Genomic DNA, 5546 nt, shown 5'->3' on the forward strand with positions numbered 1-5546 from the left:
AAAAAAAAAAAAAAAAGCTACCTTGAGCCACAATTTCCCATCTTCCCTAAGTACGGCAACTTTGGGGGTGACTTTGGGGCACCCTGTAACATCTTAGTCTTCTCAGGCTGGTATAACAAAATACCGTGGACTGGGTGGTTTAAACCACTACCATTTATTCTCACAGTTCTGCAGGCTGGGACGTCCAAGATCAAGGTGCTAGCAGATTCAGTACCTGGTGAGGGCTACCACTTCTTGGCTCAAAGAAGGAGAGAACTCTGGTCTCTTCACCTTCTTAAAAGGGTGCTACCATTCCTGAGGGCTCCCCCATCATAATGTAATCACCCTCCGAGGGCCCCACCGCCTAATTACCATTACACTGGATCTTAGGGTTTCCACACGTGAATTTCGGGGTGAGGGACACAAACATTTAGTCTAAATCAATAACCCACATCTGATTCATGAGCAAATCTATAGGTTCCTCTTTCATCATTTATCTAAGATCAAGGTGCAGGCAGGTTCTGTGAGGGCCTGTTCTGTCAAGAAGATCTTCTTGCAGCCGCATCTTCACATAGCAGAAAGGGAAAGGATAAAGGGGCAAATGCTGTGTCCTCCCATGACAAATGGCTGGAGAGCAAAAAGGGCCCAGCTATTTCCCTCTGGCCCTTTTGCAAGGCCCTAATCCATGAGTGAAGACGGAGCCTTCATAACCACTTCCCCAAATGCTCTACCTCCCAGCACCACCACCCTGGGGAGCTTTCAGCACAGGAACCCTGGGGAGCATTCAGATCATGGCACCATCCCTCTTCCTTGACCAAGTTTTTTTCTCCTTTACATAGGAAGAAACGTAAAGCACATTCCATATGCTTTTTTTTTTCCTTTGAGACACAACCTCACTTTGTTACCTTGGGTAGAGTGCCGTGACATCCCAGCTCATAGCAACCTCAAACTCTTGGGCCCAGGTGATCTTCTTGCCTCAGCCTCCCTAGCAGCTCAGAGTACAGTTACCTGCCACAGTGCTGGGCTATTTTTAGAGATGAGTCTTGCTCTTGCTTAGGCTGGTCTTGAACTCCTAAGCTCAAGCGATGTGCTGGCCTCAGCCTCCCAGAGTGCTAGGATTACAGGCACGAGCCACCGTGCCCAGCCTCCTGTGTTTTTCTTTCTCTCTTGCTTCTTGTGTTTCTGCTCCACTTGAACTGTGTGTGTGTTTTGTTCACTGCTGTATCTTCAGCACCTGGCACAGAGCTTGGCTCGTAGTGGTGGCCTAATAAATGTTAATATCCATGAACAAGTGAGTGAATTGAAGTGAATCACGTCAAGATAATTCTGGCAAACCTGAAGTTGCCTATCCTTCCTTAGGAACAAGATGGAAAGTACAGAGGGGACAGCATACCCAGATTGAAACTATGACACCCTAAAGGGAAGTTTTAGTCTCAGAAACAAAGTGGCCACATTTGCTGGGACCTAGTTTAAAAACTATGAAACTTTGAGTGTGGACTGGCTCAGCCCTGCTCTGAGAGCACTGCTGTGAAGCCCACACTTTTTGCAGATCACCTAGGCATAGGCAGGGTGATCCGCCTGGTCATTTATAATACCTGCAATTAATTTGCTTGATAGTTTTTTTGTTTTTTTTTGTTTGTTTTGTTTTTTTTTTTTTTTGCAGTTTTTGGCCAGGGCTGTGTTTGAACCCACCACTTCCGGTATATGGGGCTGGCGCCCTACTCCTTTGAGCCACAGGCACTGCCCTGTGCATGATAGTTTTTTAGGGCTTAGATACCCCAAATTATCTTGGGATCATGAATTCCTATCAGGCCAAGGGCTATCACCAGCACCTCTGAGAAAATATGGTGATGTCTTACCCAGGAACACGGGCTCTTTTCAGTTGCAGCCATGGGTTGAGTATGAACCATAGAGAAACTCACTGCTCTGCAGATCAAATGTGCCAACTGGCTACTCCCCTCCCCTACAAACTCACCAGGCAAACAGTTCAGGTAGCTATCCACTTTGGGTCCATGGTACCTGGTAGCGGCACTTCCTGACAACACTCTGATAACTACTCACAGAGGGGAATGCTCTTCCTGGCCTCGTCAAAACACGGTGCCAGTGTGGCTGCCTAGTCCTTATTCCTGACTGAACCATTGAGGGGTCTGTGCTCTCTGCTCTGGACATGCTTTCATACGTTCAGCACAGGTGGGCCAGGAAACCTGTCTGGTTTTCACTAAATTAAACTTTTTAAATTTCATAGCATAGTTTCCCCTCCATGGTGGAGGACGGCAGGACCCAGTATAAAATGTAATTTCTCAGACATGTGCAGTGGCTCACGCCTGTAATCCTAACACTTTGGGAAGCCAAAGGATCTCTTGAGTTCAGGAGTTTGAAACCAGACTGAACAAGAGCATGACACCATCTCAACTAAAAATAGAAAAACTAGCCCGGAATTGTGGTGAGCACCTGCCCTCCCAGCTACTTGGGAGGCTGAGACAAGCAGATCGATTGAGCCCAAGAGTTTGAGGTTGTTGTGAGCTGAAATGAAGCCAGGGCACTCTGCCCAGGATGACAGAGTGAGACTCTGTCTCAAAAAAAAAAAAAAAAAAAAAGAAATTTCTATGTAAAGTGTTGAAATTAATTTCAGACATTATTTATAAATTGTATTCTTGTGTTGATATGATATGAAATAATAACCTAGCACATCAAAAATTTCAGAAAAAAGTCAGCAAAGTTATGTATTTATAGAGGAAGTGTGGGAGCGTGTTTACACAACACAAGCTTTTTTTAATAGGACTATTTATACAGCACTCTTGTTATTTATGGAACCCAGATTAAGTCAAATGATAGATTTCTACAAAGGTTTTACATTTGCTATGTGAAATTAATATATATTAGGGTAAGCTATTTTAATCTATATATCTACAACATGTAGCGTACATTGAAATTATTATGTAACTTGAATTAAACTAGTTGGCATCTAATGTGCTATCATCTAAAGTTGTGTGCATGCATGTTTAAAAAAACCAAGTTTGAGGTGGTGCCAGTGGCTCAGTGAGTAGGGCACTGGCCCCATATACAGAGGGTGGCAGGTTCAAGCCCAGCCCCAGTCAAACTGCAACAACAACAACAAAAAATAGCCAGGTGTTGTGGCAGGGGCCTGTAGTCCCAGCTACTTGGGAGACTGAGGCAAGAGAATCGCCTAAACCCAAGAGTTTGAGGTTGCTGTGAGCTATGACGCCACAGCACTCTACTGAGGATGACATAGGGAGACTCTGTCTCAGAAGAAAAAAGAAAAAGTTTGGTTAGCCCTTCTACTGTTTTTTTTTCTTTGTTTTTCAGTTGAGAATTTTATTGGCTTGTCACTTAAAGAGTCTATAAACTTTGAATGTACTATTATCATATTTGGTGCCCCCAACTGAATAACAATAATATCTATAATAATGTGCATTTTACAAACATATTGAGTGGTTAAATTACCTGCCCTTGGTCACATAACAGAGGTAGAAGAATTAGAATTAAAATCTAAGAGTTTGTTTACAGACCACACACTCTTAACCATTTTATTAAAACCTGATGAAACTTGAATGGATACATATATTGAATGTGCCTGTCTTATTAAAAACAATTTATTACGTTTGTTAAAGGAAATAGTTCCCAACCGAAAACCTTTGGTAAGATACATGCTATGAGATTTTACCTCCAATAAAGAACACCTCCATTTTATTAGTTTGTATTTTCTATAATAAGACATAGTTAAAAATCTTAGTTAGAAACTTAACGTGACTCATGCCTGTAATCCTAACATTCTGGGAGGTCGAGGCAGATGGATTGCTTGAAAACAGGAGTTCAAGACCAGCCTGAGCAAGACCCTGTCTCTACTAAAAATAGAAAAACTAGCCAGGTTTTGTGATGGGCTCCTGTGGTCCCAGCTTCTTAGGAGGCTGAGGGAAGAGGATCGCTTGAGCCCAAGAGTTTGAGGTTTCTATGAGCTATGATGCCACAGAGTCTACTGGGGGCAAGAAAGTGAGACTCTGTCTCAAAAAGAAAAAAAAGAAAAGAAACTTAACATGAGAAATTAGTAATGCAATAGTTGTCCCTGAATTTATTCTTACCTTTTCGGCAGGAAGAATTATGTTCTTTTCAGATAATCTATACCACTCCATCTGTATCATCGATATGGTATTTCCTCCCTGTAACAGGTTATTTCTGCAAATGCCTTTTCTTCCCTGCCATATAATAATAACCTCTCTGCGGGCAAGAGCTCTATCTTCTACACTTGTATACTTTTATTCACTTCAAGAATATACTTGTCATGTGCTTAATAGTAATCTCTTCTATAAATGACCTTTACTACAACCTCTTTCTGGGCACATGGAGTCCCCCTACCTAACTCAATGCATTAAACTTTGGGAGTGGAATTGATGATAACACACAACAAGGAAGAGAGTAAGAGGGAAATATTGGGGATACAACTAATGCAAGAATTTTGTAGTACGGTGCATTCATTTGAAGAATAAAGAAATTAAAAATCCCCAAAGAAAAGAGTATTCACAAAGACTTAGGTCAGGTGCAAAAAAATCCTCATTTGCAACTCCAAATTCATTGTTCAGTATGAACGTGGATACATATAAGAAGGAATATTATAATACCTATGATATTTTACAGTGGTGGGGATATTGACAACCATAAAAGATGGTTCCAGGACTGTAGAATTGATCATCAAAAAGCATTAGGACATGAGGGAAATCTCAGCTATATTGATTTGGCATTCCGATTCCATGTTGATAAAATACACCAAGATGGCCTATTTTTTTTTTTCAAGACAGATTCTCACTTTGCTGCCCTTGGTAGAGTGCTGTGATAGAGTGCTGTCATAGCTCACAGCAACCTCAAACTCTTGGGCTCAAGGGATCCTCTTTCCTCAGTTTTTTATGTTTAGTAGATTTGGGATCTCACTCTTGCTCAGGCTGGTCTCAAACTCTTGAACTCAAGTGATTTACCTGCTAGGATTACAGGCATGAACCACTGCACCTGGCCAACAGCATGCACATATAAAAATATTTTTATTTTTAATTATTATGAGTACGTAATTGTTGTATGTCTTTATAGGGTACATGTGATATGATACAGGCATACAATGAGAATTAATTGAGTCAGGGCAATTTGGGGTATCCATCACCTCAGGCATTTAACACTTCTTCATGTTAGGAGCATTCCAGTTCTACTCTTTCATTTATTTTAAAGTGTACCCTAACTTATTATTGATTGCAGTCATTTTGTTGTGCTATCCAACATTGTTCATTCTGTCTAACTGTATTTTTGTGCAGATTAACCATTTCCACTTCCATCTCCCACTCCACCCTGGCCCAATACCCTTTCCAGCCTCTGGTGATGGTCATTCTACTCTTTGTCTCCATGGCATCAATTCTTTTTATATTTACCTCCCACATAAAAGTGAGAATATGTGAGATTTATATTTTTCTTCTTGGCTTATGTCACTTAAGTTCTCCAGTTCCATCCATGTTGCTGCACAAGGCAAAATTTCATTCTTTTGTGTGGCTCTATAATATTCCATTTTG

General features: G+C 41.3%; 1 pseudogene; it reads left to right on the forward strand.

Annotated features, from left to right (window-relative positions):
- Window positions 1-4520: 4520 nt before the first annotated feature.
- On the forward strand, window positions 4521-4609 carry LOC111724045 (annotated as a pseudogene).
- Window positions 4610-5546: the final 937 nt, after the last annotated feature.

This window comes from Otolemur garnettii, unplaced genomic scaffold (genome assembly GCF_000181295.1).
Source record: "Otolemur garnettii isolate 467f Iridium unplaced genomic scaffold, OtoGar3 scaffold00018, whole genome shotgun sequence".
Lineage (NCBI taxonomy): Eukaryota > Metazoa > Chordata > Mammalia > Primates > Galagidae > Otolemur > Otolemur garnettii.